General features: G+C 43.9%; 10 non-coding genes across 10 annotated transcripts; 1 reads left to right on the top strand and 9 right to left on the bottom strand.

Moving 5' to 3' along the window:
* Positions 1–1,011: 1,011 nt before the first annotated feature.
* On the bottom strand, positions 1,012–1,083 carry trnap-cgg (transfer RNA proline (anticodon CGG)). Its single transcript has one exon. It is a non-coding gene; the product is annotated as a tRNA-Pro (tRNA).
* A 285-nt stretch (positions 1,084–1,368) lies between these two features.
* Positions 1,369–1,440, bottom strand: trnap-agg (transfer RNA proline (anticodon AGG)). Its single transcript has one exon. It is a non-coding gene; the product is annotated as a tRNA-Pro (tRNA).
* Positions 1,441–2,458: 1,018 nt separating this feature from the next.
* trnap-agg (transfer RNA proline (anticodon AGG)) lies at positions 2,459–2,530 on the bottom strand. The gene has a single exon. It is a non-coding gene; the product is annotated as a tRNA-Pro (tRNA).
* A 285-nt stretch (positions 2,531–2,815) lies between these two features.
* Positions 2,816–2,887, bottom strand: trnap-agg (transfer RNA proline (anticodon AGG)). Its single transcript has one exon. It is a non-coding gene; the product is annotated as a tRNA-Pro (tRNA).
* Positions 2,888–4,617: 1,730 nt separating this feature from the next.
* Positions 4,618–4,689, bottom strand: trnap-agg (transfer RNA proline (anticodon AGG)). The gene has a single exon. It is a non-coding gene; the product is annotated as a tRNA-Pro (tRNA).
* A 1,730-nt stretch (positions 4,690–6,419) lies between these two features.
* On the bottom strand, positions 6,420–6,491 carry trnap-agg (transfer RNA proline (anticodon AGG)). Its single transcript has one exon. It is a non-coding gene; the product is annotated as a tRNA-Pro (tRNA).
* A 1,960-nt stretch (positions 6,492–8,451) lies between these two features.
* Positions 8,452–8,524, top strand: trnar-ccg (transfer RNA arginine (anticodon CCG)). Its single transcript has one exon. It is a non-coding gene; the product is annotated as a tRNA-Arg (tRNA).
* A 786-nt stretch (positions 8,525–9,310) lies between these two features.
* trnap-cgg (transfer RNA proline (anticodon CGG)) lies at positions 9,311–9,382 on the bottom strand. Its single transcript has one exon. It is a non-coding gene; the product is annotated as a tRNA-Pro (tRNA).
* A 284-nt stretch (positions 9,383–9,666) lies between these two features.
* trnap-agg (transfer RNA proline (anticodon AGG)) lies at positions 9,667–9,738 on the bottom strand. The gene has a single exon. It is a non-coding gene; the product is annotated as a tRNA-Pro (tRNA).
* A 948-nt stretch (positions 9,739–10,686) lies between these two features.
* trnap-cgg (transfer RNA proline (anticodon CGG)) lies at positions 10,687–10,758 on the bottom strand. Its single transcript has one exon. It is a non-coding gene; the product is annotated as a tRNA-Pro (tRNA).
* Between the last annotated feature and the right edge of the window lie 9,429 nt (positions 10,759–20,187).

The following is a 20,187-nucleotide window of genomic DNA, read 5'->3' as shown; positions in this document are numbered from 1 at the left end:
AATGAGCTAGCTCTAAGCAAAAGGTCAATGACTGTACAAAGAAACTCCAAGGACATGTATTTCTGTGCTCATCGTTTTAATTCAACTATAACTGATGTAAAATGGTTTGAATCCCAAAACCCCTGCAGAAAGTTCAATTTGGCCGAAGTATCAGCCTCTGATGCTAGAGAACGTGACATCAAGCACCATGTTGTCTGCAGCAAAAGTTCTGATATCAAATGGTTGTTAAAGCAAAGCAACCATCGGAAACAGTGTCAGAAAACCCTTGAACTCATTCTAAATGCTAGAGGGCTCAGTCGGGAATTGAATATAATTGAAATAGAAAGCGTTTGTTGTTAGGAAGCCGAGGAAGTTAGAAAAGAGAATTCCACAAAGTGTTTTTTTAACACAAGTCACAACAAAAGTAGCTGTCTACTCATCAAGACTGATTCTGCATGTTCAGCATCAATAAATTGTCTTCTGCCACTCATGCTTTGCCCATGAAGTCAACAGTGCCAATGAGAGCTTTGGCCATCTAATTGCAGAAAAACGCACGGCACACCAGTGAAGGGCTCTAAAAGTCAACAGCAGCATACAGACTATATCTTAGGCTTGACTTTGAACCATAAGGCATCAGCCTCCGTCCAAGGACGTGGTTGAATGAGCTAGCTCTAAGCAAAAGGTCAATGACTGTACAAAGAAACTCCAAGGACATGTATTTCTGTGCTCATGGTTTTAATTCAACTATGACTGATGTAAAATGGTTTGAATCCCAAAACCCCTGCAGAAAGTTCAATTTGGCCGAAGTATCAGCCTCTGATGCAAGAGAACGTGACATCAAGCACCATGTTGTCTGCAGCAAAAGTTCTGATATCAAATGGTTGTTAAAGCAAAGCAACCATCGGAAACAGTGTCAGAAAACCCTTGAACTCATTCTAAATGCTAGAGGGCTCAGTCGGGAATTGAATATAATTGAAATAGAAAGCGTTTGTTGTTAGGAAGCCGAGGAAGTTAGCTTGCTTTGAAACGGCTGGGCTCGTCCGGGATTTGAACCCGGGACCTCTCGCACCCGAAGCGAGAATCATACCCCTAGACCAACGAGCCAGACCAGAATCACCTATGGCTACGTGTGTACACATGTACAGTCACTGAATGTTGCCCTCTAAAAGATTGGGCAGGCACTAATTTTAATAGAAAACGCTTGCCGTTAGGAAGCCGCATTTCCTGGAAAGCAGCGACTCTGAGTATGGTCTGTACAAGGAAAAAAAAAACACTTGACCTTTGACTGAATCTGGTTTATGTTGTAGTACAGATGAACAAAAGTAATTATTTCAAAACCTCAGCAGTTTTGAGGTGGGCTCAACGCAGCCAGCTTGCTATGAAACGACTGGGCTCGTCCGGGATTTGAACCCGGGACCTCTCGCACCCTAAGCGAGAATCATACCCCTAGACCAACGAGCCTCTCCGGTATGCCATGTTTTGTGTGGGTACCACAAATTTAGTGAAGCTCACCTGTATAACGGAACGTGTTCTGTTGTCGAGATACTTAAGTGTAGATATTTGAGCTTCAAAAACTACTTCAAGGGATACTACAGATTGACGGCCAACTTTGCCAAACAAGGCCCGGTGGCCTAATGGATAAGACATCAGCCTCCGGAGCTGAGAATTATGGGTTCAAGTCCCACCTGGGTCGTCTTTGATGGGCTACCTTTAAGATGGCTTTGTGAGAATTTCAAGGAGGATTTTTCAATGACTATATCCATGATGACCGCACGATTGGAATTATCATAATGATAACCATATATCACTATGAAAGACGAATTTAAAAGAGAATTCCACAAAGTGTTTTTTTAACACAAGTCACAACAAAAGTAGCTGTCTACTCATCAAGACTGATTCTGCATCTTCAGCATCAATAAATTGTCTTCTGCCACTCATGCTTTGCCCATGAAGTCAACAGTGCCAATGAGAGCTTTGGCCATCTAATTGCAGAAAAACGCACGGCACACCAGTGAAGGGCTCTAAAAGTCAACAGCAGCATACAGACTATATCTTAGGCTTGACTTTGAACCATAAGGCATCAGCCTCCGTCCAAGGACGTGGTTGAATGAGCTAGCTCTAAGCAAAAGGTCAATGACTGTACAAAGAAACTCCAAGAACATTTATTTCTGTGCTCATCGTTTTAATTCAACTATGACTGATGTTAAATGGTTTGAATCCCAAAACCCCTGCAGAAAGTTCAATTTGGCCGAAGTATCAGCCTCTGATGCTAGAGAACGTGACATCAAGCACCATGTTGTCTGCAGCAAAAGTTCTGATATCAAATGGTTGTTAAAGCAAAGCAACCATCGGAAACAGTGTCAGAAAACCCTTGAACTCATTCTAAATGCTAGAGGGCTCAGTCGGGAATTGAATATAATTGAAATAGAAAGCGTTTGTTGTTAGGAAGCCGAGGAAGTTAGCTTGCTTTGAAACGGCTGGGCTCGTCCGGGATTTGAACCCGGGACCTCTCGCACCCTAAGCGAGAATCATACCCCTAGACCAACGAGCCTGACTGCGAACCCCAACAGCTACGTGTGTACACATGTACAGTCACTGAATGTTGCCCTCTAAAAGATTGGGCAGGCACTAATTTTAATAGAAAACGCTTGCCGTTAGGAAGCCGCATTTCCTGGAAGGCAGCGACTCTGAGTATGGTCTGTACAAGGAAAAAAAAAACACTTGACCTTTGACTGAATCTGGGCTATGTTGTAGTACAGATGAACAAAAGTAATTATTTCAAAACCTCAGCAAGTTTGAAGTGTGCTTTATGCAGCCAGCTTGCTATGAAACGACTGGGCTCGTCCGGGATTTGAACCCGGGACCTCTCGCACCCTAAGCGAGAATCATACCCCTAGACCAACGAGCCTCTCCGGTATTCCATGTTTTGTGTAGGTACCACAAATTTAGTGAAGCTCACCTGTATAACGGAACGTGTTCTGTTGTCGAGATACTTAAGTGTAGATATCGGAGCTTCAAAAACTACTTCAAGGGATACTACAGATTGACGGCCAAATTTGCCAAACAAGGCCCGGTGGCCTAATGGATTAGGCATCAGCCTCCGGAGCTAAGGACTGTGGGTTCAAGTCCCACCTGGGTTGTCTTTGATGGGCTACCTTTAAGATGGCTTTGTGAGAATTTCAAGGAGGATTTTTCAATGACTATATCCATGATGACCGCACGATTGGAATTATCATAATGATAACCATATATCACTATGAAAGACGAATTTAAAAGAGAATTCCACAAAGTGTTTTTTTAACACAAGTCACAACAAAAGTAGCTGTCTACTCATCAAGACTGATTCTGCATCTTCAGCATCAATAAATTGTCTTCTGCCACTCATGCTTTGCCCATGAAGTCAACAGTGCCAATGAGAGCTTTGGCCATCTAATTGCAGAAAAACGCACGGCACACCAGTGAAGGGCTCTAAAAGTCAACAGCAGCATACAGACTATATCTTAGGCTTGACTTTGAACCATAAGGCATCAGCCTCCGTCCAAGGACGTGGTTGAATGAGCTAGCTCTAAGCAAAAGGTCAATGACTGTACAAAGAAACTCCATGGACATGTATTTCTGTGCTCATCGTTTTAATTCAACTATGACTGATGTAAAATGGTTTGAATCCCAAAACCCCTGCAGAAAGTTCAATTTGGCCGAAGTATCAGCCTCTGATGCTAGAGAACGTGACATCAAGCACCATGTTGTCTGCAGCAAAAGTTCTGATATCAAATGGTTGTTAAAGCAAAGCAACCATCGGAAACAGTGTCAGAAAACCCTTGAACTCATTCTAAATGCTAGAGGGCTCAGTCGGGAATTGAATATAATTGAAATAGAAAGCGTTTGTTGTTAGGAAGCCGAGGAAGTGAGCTTGCTTTGAAACGGCTGGGCTCGTCCGGGATTTGAACCCGGGACCTCTCACACCCAAAGCAAGAATCATACCCCTAGACCAACGAGCCAGACCTGAATCACCTATGGCTACGTGTGTACACATGTACAGTCACTTAATGTGGCCCTCTAAAAGATTGGGCAGGCACTAGTTTTAATAGAAAACACTTGTCGTTAGGAAGCCGCATTTCCTGGAAGGCAGAGACTCTGAGTATGGCCTGCACAAGGAAAAAAAAAAACACAACCTTTGACTGAATCTGGGATATGTTGTAGTACAGATGAACAACAGTAATTATTTCAAAACCACAGTAGTTTTTATCTAAGCTCAACTTAGCCAGCTTGCTTTGAAACGGCTGGGCTCGTCCGGGATTTGAACCCGGGACCTCTCGCACCCTAAGCGAAAATCACACCCGTAGACCAACGAGCCTGACTGCGAACACCAACAGCTACGTGTGTACACATGTACAGTCACTGAATGTTGCCCTCTAAAAGATTGGGCAGGCACTAATTTTAATAGAAAACGCTTGCCGTTAGGAAGCCGCATTTCCTGGAAGGCAGCGACTCTGAGTATGGTCTGTACAAGGAAAAAAAAACACTTGACCTTTGACTGAATCTGGGCTATGTTGTAGTACAGATGAACAAAAGTAATTATTTCAAAACCTCAGCAGTTTTGAGGTGGGCTTTATGCAGCCAGGTTGCTATGAAACGACTGGGCTCGTCCGGGATTTGATCCAGGGACCTCTCGCACCCTAAGCGAGAATCATACCCCTAGACCAACGAGCCTCTCCGGTATGCCATGTTTTGTGTGGGTACCACAAATTTAGTGAAGCTCACCTGTATAACGGAACGTGTTCTGTTGTCGAGATACTTAAGTATAGATATTTGAGCTTCAAAAACTACTTCAAGGGATACTACAGATTGACGGCCAACTTTGCCAAACAAGGCCCCGTGGCCTAATGGATAAGGCATCAGCCTCCGGAGCTGAGCATTGTAGGTTCAAGTCCCACCTGGGTCGTCTTTGATGGGCTACCTTTAAGATGGCTTTGTGAGAATTTCAAGGAGGATTTTTCAATGACTATATCCATGATGACCGCACGATTGGAATTATCATAATGATAACCATATATCACTATGAAAGACGAATTTAAAAGAGAATTCCACAAAGTGTTTTTTTAACACAAGTCACAACAAAAGTAGCTGTCTACTCATCAAGACTGATTCTGCATCTTCAGCATCAATAAATTGTCTTCTGCCACTCATGCTTTGCCCATGAAGTCAACAGTGCCAATGAGAGCTTTGGCCATCTAATTGCAGAAAAACGCACGGCACACCAGTGAAGGGCTCTAAAAGTCAACAGCAGCATACAGACTATATCTTAGGCTTGACTTTGAACCATAAGGCATCAGCCTCCGTCCAAGGACGTGGTTGAATGAGCTCGCTCTAAGCAAAAGGTCAATGACTGTACAAAGAAACTCCAAGGACATGTATTTCTGTGCTCATGGTTTTAATTCAACTATGACTGATGTAAAATGGTTTGAATCCCAAAACCCCTGCAGAAAGTTCAATTTGGCCGAAGTATCAGCCTCTGATGCAAGAGAACGTGACATCAAGCACCATGTTGTCTGCAGCAAAAGTTCTGATATCAAATGGTTGTTAAAGCAAAGCAACCATCGGAAACAGTGTCAGAAAACCCTTGAACTCATTCTAAATGCTAGAGGGCTCAGTCGGGAATTGAATATAATTGAAATAGAAAGCGTTTGTTGTTAGGAAGCCGAGGAAGTTAGCTTGCTTTGAAACGGCTGGGTTCGTCCGGGATTTGAACCCGGGACCTCTCGCACCCGAAGTGAGAATCATACTCCTAGACCAACGAGCCAGACCAGAATCACCTATGGCTACGTGTGTACACATGTACAGTCACTTAATGTGGCCCTCTAAAAGATTGGGCAGGCACTAGTTTTAATAGAAAACACTTGTCGTTAGGAAGCCGCATTTCCTGGAAGGCAGAGACTCTGAGTATGGCCTGCACAAGGAAAAAAAAAAACACAACCTTTGACTGAATCTGGGATATGTTGTAGTACAGATGAACAACAGTAATTATTTCAAAACCACAGTAGTTTTTATCTAAGCTCAACTTAGCCAGCTTGCTTTGAAACGGCTGGGCTCGTCCGGGATTTGAACCCGGGACCTCTCGCACCCTAAGCGAAAATCACACCCGTAGACCAACGAGCCTGACTGCGAACACCAACAGCTACGTGTGTACACATGTACAGTCACTGAATGTTGCCCTCTAAAAGATTGGGCAGGCACTAATTTTAATAGAAAACGCTTGCCGTTAGGAAGCCGCATTTCCTGGAAGGCAGCGACTCTGAGTATGGTCTGTACAAGGAAAAAAAAACACTTGACCTTTGACTGAATCTGGGCTATGTTGTAGTACAGATGAACAAAAGTAATTATTTCAAAACCTCAGCAGTTTTGAGGTGGGCTTTATGCAGCCAGGTTGCTATGAAACGACTGGGCTCGTCCGGGATTTGATCCAGGGACCTCTCGCACCCTAAGCGAGAATCATACCCCTAGACCAACGAGCCTCTCCGGTATGCCATGTTTTGTGTGGGTACCACAAATTTAGTGAAGCTCACCTGTATAACGGAACGTGTTCTGTTGTCGAGATACTTAAGTATAGATATTTGAGCTTCAAAAACTACTTCAAGGGATACTACAGATTGACGGCCAACTTTGCCAAACAAGGCCCCGTGGCCTAATGGATAAGGCATCAGCCTCCGGAGCTGAGCATTGTAGGTTCAAGTCCCACCTGGGTCGTCTTTGATGGGCTACCTTTAAGATGGCTTTGTGAGAATTTCAAGGAGGATTTTTCAATGACTATATCCATGATGACCGCACGATTGGAATTATCATAATGATAACCATATATCACTATGAAAGACGAATTTAAAAGAGAATTCCACAAAGTGTTTTTTTAACACAAGTCACAACAAAAGTAGCTGTCTACTCATCAAGACTGATTCTGCATCTTCAGCATCAATAAATTGTCTTCTGCCACTCATGCTTTGCCCATGAAGTCAACAGTGCCAATGAGAGCTTTGGCCATCTAATTGCAGAAAAACGCACGGCACACCAGTGAAGGGCTCTAAAAGTCAACAGCAGCATACAGACTATATCTTAGGCTTGACTTTGAACCATAAGGCATCAGCCTCCGTCCAAGGACGTGGTTGAATGAGCTAGCTCTAAGCAAAAGGTCAATGACTGTACAAAGAAACTCCAAGGACATGTATTTCTGTGCTCATGGTTTTAATTCAACTATGACTGATGTAAAATGGTTTGAATCCCAAAACCCCTGCAGAAAGTTCAATTTGGCCGAAGTATCAGCCTCTGATGCAAGAGAACGTGACATCAAGCACCATGTTGTCTGCAGCAAAAGTTCTGATATCAAATGGTTGTTAAAGCAAAGCAACCATCGGAAACAGTGTCAGAAAACCCTTGAACTCATTCTAAATGCTAGAGGGCTCAGTCGGGAATTGAATATAATTGAAATAGAAAGCGTTTGTTGTTAGGAAGCCGAGGAAGTTAGCTTGCTTTGAAACGGCTGGGTTCGTCCGGGATTTGAACCCGGGACCTCTCGCACCCGAAGTGAGAATCATACTCCTAGACCAACGAGCCAGACCAGAATCACCTATGGCTACGTGTGTACACATGTACAGTCACTTAATGTGGCCCTCTAAAAGATTGGGCAGGCACTAGTTTTAATAGAAAACACTTGTCGTTAGGAAGCCGCATTTCCTGGAAGGCAGGGACTCTGAGTATGGCCTGTACAAGGAAAAATAAAACACGACCTTTGACTGAATCTGGGGTATGTTGTAGTACAGATGAACAACAGTAATTATTTCAAAACCACAGTAGTTTTTATCTAAGCTCAACGTAGCCAGCTTGCTTTGAAACGACTGGGCTCGTCCGGGATTTGAATCCGGGACCTCTCGCACCCGAAGCGAAAATCACACCCGTAGACCAACGAGCCTGACTGCGAACACCAACAGCTACGTGTGTACACATGTACAGTCACTGAATGTTGCCCTCTAAAAGATTGGGCAGGCACTAATTTTAATAGAAAACGCTTGCCGTTAGGAAGCCGCATTACCTGAAAGGCAGCGACTCTGAGTATGGTCTGTACAAGGAAAAAAAAACACTTGACCTTTGACTGAATCTGGGCTATGTTGTAGTACAGATGAACAAAAGTAATTATTTCAAAACCTCAGCAGTTTTGAGGTGGGCTCAACGCAGCCAGCTTGCTATGAAACGACTGGGCTAGTCCGGGATTTGAACCCGTGACCTCTCGCACCCTAAGCGAGAATCATACCCCTAGACCAACGAGCCTCTCCGGTATGCCATGTTTTGTGTGGGTACCACAAATTTAGTGAAGCTCACCTGTATAACGGAACATGTTCTGTTGTTGAGATACTTAAGTGTAGATATTTGTGCTTCAAAAACTACTTCAAGGGATACTACAGATTGACGGCCAACTTTGCTAAACAAGGCCTGGTGGCCTAATGGATAAGACATCAGCCTCCGGAGCTGAGGATTGTGGGTTCAAGTCCCACCTGGGTCGTCTTTGATGGGCTACCTTTAAGATGGCTTTGTGAGAATTTCAAGGAGGATTTTTCAATGACTATATCCATGATGACCGCACGATTGGAATTATCATAATGATAACCATATATCACTATGAAAGACGAATTTAAAAGAGAATTCCACAAAGTGTTTTTTTAACACAAGTCACAACAAAAGTAGCTATCTACTCATCAAGACTGATTCTGCATCTTCAGCATCAATAAATTGTCTTCTGCCACTCATGCTTTGCCCATGAAGTCAACAGTGCCAATGAGAGCTTTGGTTATCTAATTGCAGAAAAACGCACGGCACACCAGTGAAGGGCTCTAAAAGTCAACAGCAGCATACAGACTATATCTTAGGCTTGACTTTGAACCATAAGGCATCAGCCTCCGTCCAAGGACGTGGTTGAATGAGCTAGCTCTAAGCAAAAGGTCAATGACTGTACAAAGAAACTCCAAGGACATGTATTTCTGTGCTCATCGTTTTAATTCAACTATGACTGATGTAAAATGGTTTGAATCCCAAAACCCCTGCAGAAAGTTCAATTTGGCCGAAGTATCAGCCTCTGATGCTAGAGAACGTGACATCAAGCACCATGTTGTCTGCAGCAAAAGTTCTGATATCAAATGGTTGTTAAAGCAAAGCAACCATCGGAAACAGTGTCAGAAAACCCTTGAACTCATTCTAAATGCTAGAGGGCTCAGTCGGGAATTGAATATAATTGAAATAGAAAGCGTTTGTTGTTAGGAAGCCAAGGAAGTTAGCTTGCTTTGAAATGGCTGGGCTCGTCCGGGATTTGAACCCGGGACCTCTCACACCCGAAGCGAGAATCATACCCCTAGACCAACGAGCCAGACCAGAATAGCCTATGGCTACGTGTGTACACATGTACAGTCACTTAATGTGGCCCTCTAAAAGATTGGGCAGGCACTAGTTTTAATAGAAAACACTTGTCGTTAGGAAGCCGCATTTCCTGGAAGGCAGCGACTCTGAGTATGGCCTGCACAAGGAAAAAAAAAAACACGACCTTTGACTGAATCTGGGATATGTTGTAGTACAGATGAACAACAGTAATTATTTCAAAACCACAGTTGTTTTTATCTAAGCTCAACGTAGCCAGCTTGCTTTGAAACGGCTGGGCTCGTCCGGGATTTGAACCCGGGACCTCTCGCACCCTAAGCGAGAATCATACCCCTAGACCAACGAGCCTGACTGCGAACACCAGCAGCTACGTGTGTACACATGTACAGTCACTGAATGTTGCCCTCTAAAAGATTTGGCAGGCACTAATTTTAATAGAAAACGCTTGCCGTTAGGAAGCCGCATTTCCTGGAAGGCAGCGACTCTGAGTATGGTCTGTACAAGGAAAAAAAAACACTTGACCTTTGCCCTATATCCATGATTACCGCACGATTGGAATTATCATAATGATAACCATATATCACTATGAAAGACGAATTTAAAAGAGAATTCCACAAAGTGTTTTTTTAACACAAGTCACAACAAAAGTAGCTGTCTACTCATCAAGACTGATTCTGCATCTTCAGCATCAATAAATTGTCTTCTGCCACTCATGCTTTGCCCATGAAGTCAACACTGCCAATGAGAGCTTTGGCCATCTAATTGCAGAAAAACGCACGGCACACCAGTGAAGGGCTCTAAAAGTCAACAGCAGCATACAGACTATATCTGGCACACCAGTGAAGGGCTCTAAAAGTCAACAGCAGCATACAGACTATATCTTAGGCTTGACTTTGAACCATAAGACATCAGCCTCCGTCCAAGGACGTGGTTGAATGAGCTAGCTCTAAGCAAAAGGCCAATGACTGTACAAAGAAACTCCAAGGACATGTATTTCTGTGCTCATCGTTTTAATTCAACTATGACTGATGTAAAATGGTTTGAATCCCAAAACCCCTGCAGAAAGTTCAATTTGGCCGAAGTATCAGCCTCTGATGCTAGAGAACGTGACATCAAGCACCATGTTGTCTGCAGCAAAAGTTCTGATATCAAATGGTTGTTAAAGCAAAGCAACCATCGGAAACAGTGTCAGAAAACCCTTGAACTCATTCTAAATGCTAGAGGGCTCAGTCGGGAATTGAATATAATGCGTTTGCTGTTAGGAAGCCGAGGAAGTTAGCTTGCTTTGAAACGGCTGGGCTCGTCCAGGATTTGAACCCGGGACCTCTCGCACCCGAAGCAAGAATCATACCCCTAGACCAACGAGCCAGAACAGAATCACCTATGGCTACGTGTGTACACATGTACAGTCACTTAATGTGGCCCTCTAAAAGATTGGGCAGGCACTAGTTTTAATAGAAAACACTTGTCGTTAGGAAGCCGCATTTCCTGGAAGGCAGCGACTCTGAGTATGGCCTGTACAAGGAAAAAAAAACACGACCTTTGACTGAATCTGGGATATGTTGTAGTACAGATGAACAACAGTAATTATTTCAAAACCACAGTAGTTTTTTCTAAGCTCAACGTAGCCAGCTTGCTTTGAAACGGCTGGGCTCGTCCGGGATTTGAACCCGGGACCTCTCGCACCCTAAGCGAGAATCATACCCCTAGACCAACAAGCGTGACTGCGAACACCAACAGCTACGTGTGTACACATGTACAGTCACTGAATGTTGCCCTCTAAAAGATTGGGCAGGCACTAATTTTAATAGAAAACGCTTGCCGTTAGGAAGCCGCATTTCCTGGAAGGCAGCGACTCTGAGTATGGTCTGTACAAGGAAAAAAAAACACTTGACCTTTGACTGATTCTGGGCTATGTTGTAGTACAGATGAACAAAAGTAATTATTTCAAAACCTCAGCAGTTTTGAGGTGGGCTCAACGCAGCCAGCTTGCTATGAAACGACTGGGCTCGTCGGGGATTTGAACCCGGGACCTCTAGCACTCTAAGCGAGAATCATACCCCTAGACCAACGAGCCTCTCCGGTATTCCATGTTTTGTGTGGGTACCACAAATTTAGTGAAGCTCACCTGTATAACGGAACGTGTTCTGTTGTCGAGATACTTAAGTGTAGATATTTGAGCTTCAAAAACTACTTCAAGGGATACTACAGATTGACGGCCAACTTTGCCAAACAAGGCCCGGTGGCCTAATGGATAAGGCATCAGCCTCCGAAGCTGAGGATTGTGGGTTCAAGTCCCCCTGGGTCGTCTTTGATGGGCTACCTTTAAGATGGCTTTGTGAGAATTTCAAGGAGGATTTTTCAATGACTATATCCATGACGACCGCACGATTGGAATTATCATAATGATAACCATATATCACTATGAAAGACGAATTTAAAAGAGAATTCCACAAAGTGTTTTTTTAACACAAGTCACAACAAAAGTAGCTGTCTACTCATCAAGACTGATTCTGCATCTTCAGCATCAATAAATTGTCTTCTGCCACTCATGCTTTGCCCATGAAGTCAACAGTGCCAATGAGAGCTTTGGCCATCTAATTGCAGAAAAACGCACGGCACACCAGTGAAGGGCTCTAAAAGTCAACAGCAGCATACAGACTATATCTTAGGCTTGACTTTGAACCATAAGGCATCAGCCTCCGTCCAAGGACGTATTGAATGAGCTAGCTCTAAGCAAAAGGTCAATGACTGTACAAAGAAACTCCAAGGACATGTATTTCTGTGCTCATCGTTTTAATTCAACTATGACTGATGTAAAATGGTGTAACGACAATGAATATGAGTTTAATATCTCGGGGAATAATTAACTCAAAAGGGATTTAATATTCAATGACTATGAGTTTAATATCTCGGGGAATAATTAACTCAAAAGGGATTTAATATTCATGAATTTATGAATATAATTTGCCAGTTGTTCATTACGTATTAAGATTTTCCGATAGGGAAAAATGTTTAATTAAATACAAGTAACCCTTTACGGAATTGCTTGAAATTACCCTACTAAGTTTGTCCTGCAAATTAGTTATAGACTTTCAAATCAATTCTCAATAATGGATTACTGCTTTACGAGCGCATAAGAAACATTAACTTTACTGATCAGGACAAGTTCAATATTTCAAATGGTCATACAGTTTACTTTACTAAAATAGTAGCATAAGCAGTTAGGTAACGTTAGATCGGAAGTTTCATTGACTTTGTGTATGTGGCAGAATAACAGATTCAACTCATTAAATGTCTTTTGGAGGTTTAATAAACAGACTAAAAATAACACTACAATTCACACAGAAAGTACATACTAAATATGCATCAAGAGAGTAGAAGTATAGATATTAACGAAAGAATACATAAAAGTGAATAATGAATAGACTGAAATTAGAGAGAGATAAAAGAGAGAGAGAGAGAGAGATGAGAGAGAGAGAGAGAGAGAGAGAGAGAGAGAGAGAGAGAGAGAGAGAGAGAGAGAGTGGGGGGGATAAGAAGCAGCTTTCCTTCAGTTCATCAAATACAACCTTCACAGAGTTAACTTGTCCCAACGGGAAAATAACACACCCTCTTTACAGCAGTTTGAATTTGGAAGATAATACTTGCTCTAGTTGTGGCTTCTCGCGTGTGTGCGTTTGTTCCGAGTTCAAATGCCCTGCGTGTCCGGTGGTTCTTTCCGAGGTCGAAAGGGAGCGGCTGGTTGCTTTCTAGAGACGCTCCGTGTCCTCCTTCTGAAGAATGCCCTTGGGGCTAGTAAGTTGATGACTCAGTAGGGAAGCGAGGAGAACCAGGGAAGAGGGGAAGAGAGGAAGAGCTGGGGCCTGCTTGGAGGGCCTGCATTGGTGGCATGGCTTAAGTGCCAGCCACCGTGGGTGTTGGCTCCCACAGGGAGAGAGTTGGAGAAGTAAGAGAGCCAAAAGGCATCCGAGCATCTCCCTTTTAAGGTCTGGAAGTAGTCCCACCCTCCAGGGTTAGACTTAACCAATGAGATTGTTGGGATTTCCAGGCGGGAAATTCCTCAGAAGATTTTATGGCCCTTTGTTTCAAAGCTCGAATCAGTGGGTCTCTGACCATTCATACTCTAATTAATGCAACAAACACACACTGCTTTTTCTGAATAAGTGATATACATGGAAGTGTAAGTCGTGAAGTGAGCATTAATTTGATAGGAGACATGACATATATGAGGTTATCTGAACTAGTAATTTGTTAAGACAAAGATAGAAAAATGCAAAATACCATACAGAAGAAACATTTTACAAAACAGTTATGTGTTTACATATAATGTCCTGGGGTGCATGTTCATTTATAGATGGTTTGTCTATAATTTGAGGCAAAAGCTCTGTGCCCGGTTGCATAAAACTGCAAAAAAGTTTTTCCCTTAAGTATGATACTTAAGGCGTGATTTCCCCTTATCTAAGGGAATGATTTAAGGGTGTTGCATATAATCCCTTAAACGGTTCTCTTAGGTAAGGGACGCCGCTAAGTGTTTCACGACTGTGACCCAGGTTTTACCGTTATAAAATTCTATTGTTGCCATAGACACTCTACGCTGGCGGGTTAGAGAGTGAAGCTGAGATTCAACAAGAGGAATATTACACGGAGTGAGAGAACATTATTGTCTTAAATCAAATAAAAATGATCACTGCTGAGGATAAACGATTTGAAGATCACGACAAAATAAAATATGCTTGGTAACGTTATTTGTTTCACACGTTAGACCTTCTCAGCAAAAATCCGCTTCAACACCGGCAGAGCGCCAGCAGCACGCCAAACCATGCAGCAAAGTGAGGTTTTATTGCTTCTTTGTTAACAATTATTTTAGTCTATTGTTAATTTTACTTAGAACAGCCTCGATGTAATTTTTAGATTTTTTTCATTATTCCTTCAAAACACTTGTGAATTGCAGAAAGACGCAAATATCCTCTCCAGCCGCTACAAGAGAAAAAGTGCTAGAACTGCAAAGAGACGTCCTACAGAAGACAAAACTGCAATTAGAGATCGAAAAACTTAAAAAGGAGAAGGAAAATCAAGACCTTTACAACTTCATTCTTAATAACAAACTAATGCAGCTACAAAGTGAAGGAAAAATAAAATGCACATCAATTGACGAATATTTTTTTTATGACAGATCTGACAGGTTTTGTATTTATTTATGATTTATTTATTTATATTTCATTTATTTATATTTATGACTATTGTCCATAGGCTACTAGCTAAACTAATTAAAGAATGCATTTACGATGGCATCTCTGACAACAAATCCAGCCCGTTGAAAATCTTGTTGATTTTCTTCATGAGCCTCTTCTGCTTCTGCTTCTTGAGCCTCTTCTTCGACATCATCTCCCTTTTTCTTCACAATAAAAAGTTTGACATGTTAAAAAGAACAACGCTGGCGACAATAATTCTGCAGACGCGCAGCTCGTTGTGGAGACAGTGAAATCTGAGCTGTCCGATCGTCAGCTGAAATGTTTGAGCTGTCCGATTGTCCTCTCAATTATAGACCGTGTGTGTGTCAACGCATTGTTGTATCTTTCATAGGATCAAACGATGACCATAATTATCAACAAGTCAAAATACATTTTAATACATTGATAAAATATTTCATTTCTAATTCTGCACACATGGTCACACTAGCTGCACATTAACAGAATGGTAATTTTTGGACATGTCACAGTTTGGCTTAAATGACGGCAGAGAGCCCCTGCAACCCGGTGAATAACTCTACTAACTGACGATTTATGAACATGGAAAACATCTCCCACTACAGACTGAAAACTCCCAGTTGCAAAGAACCGAAGTGCTATAAGCAACTGTAACACAGAGGGTAGTGAGTGGTTACGCTGGGTAACATGATCAAGATCGCCTTCCAGTTTGTTAGCGATCTCATATATCCCGCGGCGATCAAATCTATATTCGCGAAGCAGTTTTTCATTGCTAAGATGGTCCAGAGGATTCTCCCTATCGCGAAAAATTCGCTTTGGCACATTTACATCTTCAACAGGATCAATAAACTCAGCTATTTTTTTCTCATTAATGTTCGTCAACTCTTAAGGTAAACTTTTCCTAACCTTAAACTATACTTAGGAAAATGACAGTTAAGGGGCTTTATGCAACACTTAACGGTTTTTAAGGGATTACTTAAGTGAAAAATAGACATTTGAGGATAATTCTAAGGGTTTATGACGTTTCAGTTTAATAAACCCTTAAGTGATACTTAAGGGTTATTTTATGCAACACCCTTAAGTTTAAGGGAAACCTAAGGGCGATCTTAAGGGAAATTTTCACTTAAGGTGTTTTATGCAACCGGGCACTGTGTCTTAAACTCTTTGTGTCTGAAACTTCATGTGGCCAAATTCTTTTGGGCCATAAAACATCTTATCAGATGGTTTCCAGGGTAACGAAGAATCTTTCTCTGTTGTGTTGGGGGAAGGTCTGTTAGTAAGCACAACTTTCAAAACATATTTGTTAAATGTAACTGGCGATTGTGTGTTTGATTCGCCTGAGTCGCTACATAATCCCCCCTTTCGCTAGTTGTTGTCCCTCCTATGGACAACAACGAGCGATATCAAAGGTTCAGGAAGATCAGACACACCATAGCAATGTTAGGCTCCAGTTGTTTGTGTCTCCTGAAGTGATGGTCGTTCCACGGCAGATAAGGCAGACAGTAGCCAAGTTCAGGTCTCTGTGCTTGTGCAGCAGGTGTCGAGGCAGCAGGTGCCCTGACGGTGCGTCACCTGTCATCCAGAAGTCCGTTTGTGTGGTGCAGGTGTGCTGTGGGCTTTCTGCAGCCCTGGGTGGAACCATGTTCCTCGCAATGGCCAGTCAGTCCTTTAGGTCTCCTGCCTAGGAAGATGGACTGTGCATCTTGACACTTTTATGTCCTATGCTGACTAGGAACTTTTCCAGAGGGTGCCTCGCATTGTGGCCAGGCTGGGTGCCTTCTGGTGATCCACTTTGGTTTCTCTGTTTCAAAGTTCAAAGTCATTGGGGTTTTGAGAATCCCTTCAGAGGCGGCCTTGTGTTCGTTAAAGGCCTTCTTTCTCAAATCACATGCATGACAGTGTGGGGCTTGGCAGTATTGCCTACAAGGTGACTAACTGGTGGTGGAGGAGAAGGTTCTTGAAGCTGGTGTCCTCCTTCCATTCCAGGTTTGTCTGAATGCATCCTTTTCCTTCTGCGGCTGCAGGGGCTTTCAGGAAAATGGCTGGTGAAAGGTTAAGCAGAGGACTTGGGCTCCTCCCCCCCTTTGCGTCTGTGTGCAGGGCTGGAGGAGCTTGCGCTGCTGATGTGAAGTTCAGGAGAGTACGTCTTTCTTTTGTGGATTCATTTGCAGTTGGTGGTCTGGTGGTGGCTGGCCTCTGATTGTCTGGAGGCACAGGAGCATGATCACGGCCGCGTTTCTTAGGCATTTCCAGATCTGTTGCATGACCTCGGTAGTGAAGTGGATGCCTCTGTCTGAGTGGATTCTCAGTGGCAATCTTGACAGGAAAAAGATGTGATTCATCAGGGGGTATGCCGTGGTCTGGGCGGTGTCGTTGGGTGCTGGTAGACACTCCACCCACTTGGTAAACTGGCACACCACTATGAGAAAGTACTTTTTGCCTTTTGTGGACCTGGGCAGGGGTTCTACCCGGTCGATTTGTAGGTTTGACCATGGGAACGTGATCCCTCTGTGTTGTAGTGGGGCTCTGTGGCTCGGGTTTGCTGGTTGGAACTGGCAGCGAACTAGCCATTCTCTAACATACTCTGCCGCATCTTGATGCATCCCAGGCCAATATGCCACCTGTTTCAGTGTGTCATACGTGGCTCTGGTGCCGTGGTGTCCAGCACATGGTGTGTTGTGGGCGTACATTAGCATCACCCCCCTTTGCGACCGTGGCACTACAAGCCGTGGCGCTGTGTTGCCATCGGGTGCAAACCAGAGAATGTTGTCCAGAATACGCATCATGTGTCTGGAGTTATGTAGATGTCTGTGGCTAGAGTCATCAATGAGCTCAGAGTCAGTGATAGGGTGGTTGGAGGGGTCTGAGAGGTGGTCAAGAATTGTCTTTATTGCAGTGTCAGAGGCTTGCATATCCGCAATATCGTTGTTGGAAATTTGCGGAGTTATCGATAGCAACTGCAAGGCAGGCATTGTAGCCGGTGTCGATCGCTTGCTGTGGGTTAGCACTGCAACAATGGGGCTGGATGTGGGGTTTGGGGGTGCCCACATGTCGCCGTGTGGTGTGTTTTTACTGATTCCATTGCACAGTGAGAGACTTTTGGTTGAGTTGTCTGCCCACAGTGCAGGGATACTGTTCGTTGTGATAATGTCATTCAGCTGTAGGTCATTCATGACCTGGGGGCAGAAGGCATCAGAGTCTTTGGATAGCTGAAATGTGCAGAGTAGCGAACTTGAACTTGGCTTTGGGGCTGAGGCTGTGTTGTCACAGTGTGCTGCAGGGGGTCCCGTGGCCTTTGTGACCTGGCAGTCTGGCTCTGCGGGAGTTCCCGTGACCTCTGTGACTTGACAGTCTTGCTCAGACGATGTGTGTGTCTGAAGGGGCAGAGGGTCACGCACTTGAGCCCAGACTTTCAGCTGTTTGAAGTCCAGTACGGGTTCGAAGCGGTCCAGCAGGTCTTTTCCGATGAGAAACGGATAAGTGTTCATAGGGGAGATATAGACGGGGTGTATCAGCCTCATAGGTCCAATTGTCAGGTGGATGGAAGCTACATGCTTGAGCTGGATGTCGTTTTGGCTATACGACTGCACATTTAGCTTACATATGTGAAGGTTAAGGGTGCGATTTTGCCTCTGTGCTTCAAATCTGAGTCTTTCAAACAGTTGGGCGGATATAAGCGTGAGGTCGGAGCCAGTGTCAACTAGGGCTTCGAGCTTAAATTCCCTTTCCATGGTGATAGTCAGATAGAGTTTTCGAGCCATTCCCTTCTCGATTAGGTTTCCCAGGAGTCTTGGTGTGGGGACCTGTGTGTTGCTTGATAAGCCGTCTGGATATGTGTCAAGTCTCTCATTATGCGTGCAAACAATCAAAACAGCGCTTTTTGGTACGCTGGGCTGCCCCATGATACTTTCTTGATTAGAGGCTGTTGCTGTCAGCTGTCGTGTGGGTGTGCTGCTGACGTGTGGGGGTGCAACAGTTAGTACACTAATCCGTGGTTGGGGAACAGTGTTCAGGGTGGATGATTCAGTTGCAGGAAGGGCGGGAAGGTTGATTTCAGGTATCATGTCTAGTCGTGCTGTACCTGGTCCGTCCTTCTTGTCTTCCTTGTGAGGTTTCTGTCGGAGGAACTCTTTCAGGATCTTTATGAGCTCTGTAACTTCAGAAGCAGCTACACTTTCTTTGCCAGACGTGGGTTCAGGTCTGGGCCTACCATTGTCCCGTCGAGAGTGGCCTCTTCGCTGGCTTTCTGGGCGAGGCGGGTCCCAGGATCCTTCAGAGCGATCGCTCTGGTACCGTGGACGGTCGCCATTATGACCACGCTGCCCTCTGCTGGGTTGGAGTGGTTTGGACTCTCTGTTGACGGGTCGGTAACTGTGGTTCTGTTGGGCGCCCTCTAGGGTTAGCTCTCGGTGGTGCTCAGAGACAGGGCAGATGGTGGCCTGTTTTACAGTCTTTTCAGAAATGGTTTTCTGTTTGACGTAAGCTTTGTGAGCCAAGTCTCTTAACTGTTGCGTGCCCATGCTGCGCAGGCACGCCAGCACTCCCAGGTGGTAACTGATGGTAGGGTGCAGGTTTCGGAGGAAAAGAGTTTTGAAGTAGCTGTCTACTCATCAAGACTGATTCTGCATCTTCAGCCTCAATAAATTGTCTTCTGCCACTCATGCTTTGCCCATGAAGTCAACAGTGCCAATGAGAGCTTTGGCCATTCTAATTGCAGAAAAACGCACGGCACACCAGTGAAGGGCTCTAAAAGTCAACAGCAGCATACAGACTATATCTTAGGCTTGACTTTGAACCATAAGGCATCAGCCTCCGTCCAAGGACGTGGTTGAATGAGCTAGCTCTAAGCTAAAGGTCAATGACTGTACAAAGAAACTCCAAGGACATGTATTTCTGTGCTCATCGTTTTAATTCACCTATGACTGATGTAAAATGGTTTGAATCCCAAAACCCCTGCAGAAAGTTCAATTTGGCCGAAGTATCAGCCTCTGATGCTAGAGAACGTGACATCAAGCACCATGTTGTCTGCAGCAAAAGTTCTGATATCAAATGGTTGTTAAAGCAAAGCAACCATCGGAAACAGTGTCAGAGAACCCTTGAACTCATTCTAAATGCTAGAGGGCTCAGTCGGGAATTTAATATAATTGAAATAGAAAGCGTTTGCCGTTAGGAAGCCACATTTCCTGCAAGGCAGCGACTCTGAGTATGGTCTGTACAAGGAAAAAAACACTTGACCTTTGACTGAATCTGGGCTATGTTGTAGTACAGATGAACAACAGTAATTATTTCAAAACCACAACAGTTTTGAGTTGGCTTCGAGGAAGTTATCTTGCTTTGAAACGGCTGGGCTCGTCTGGGATTTGAAGCCGGGACCTCTCGCACCCTAAGCGAGAATCATAGCCCTAGACCAACGAGCCTGACCGGAACCACCTATCGCTACGTATGTACACAATTACAGTCACTTAATGTGGCCCTCTAAAAGATTGGGCAGGCACTAGTTTTAATAGAAAACGCTTGTCGTTAGGAAGCTGCATTTCCTGGAAGGCAGAGACTCTGAGTATGGCCTGTACAAGGAAAAAAAAAAACA

The sequence above is a fragment of the Pseudorasbora parva genome, chromosome 4 (genome assembly GCF_024679245.1).
Source record: "Pseudorasbora parva isolate DD20220531a chromosome 4, ASM2467924v1, whole genome shotgun sequence".
Taxonomy (NCBI): Eukaryota; Metazoa; Chordata; class Actinopteri; order Cypriniformes; family Gobionidae; genus Pseudorasbora; species Pseudorasbora parva.
This window is presented reverse-complemented; position numbering and strand designations above follow the sequence as displayed.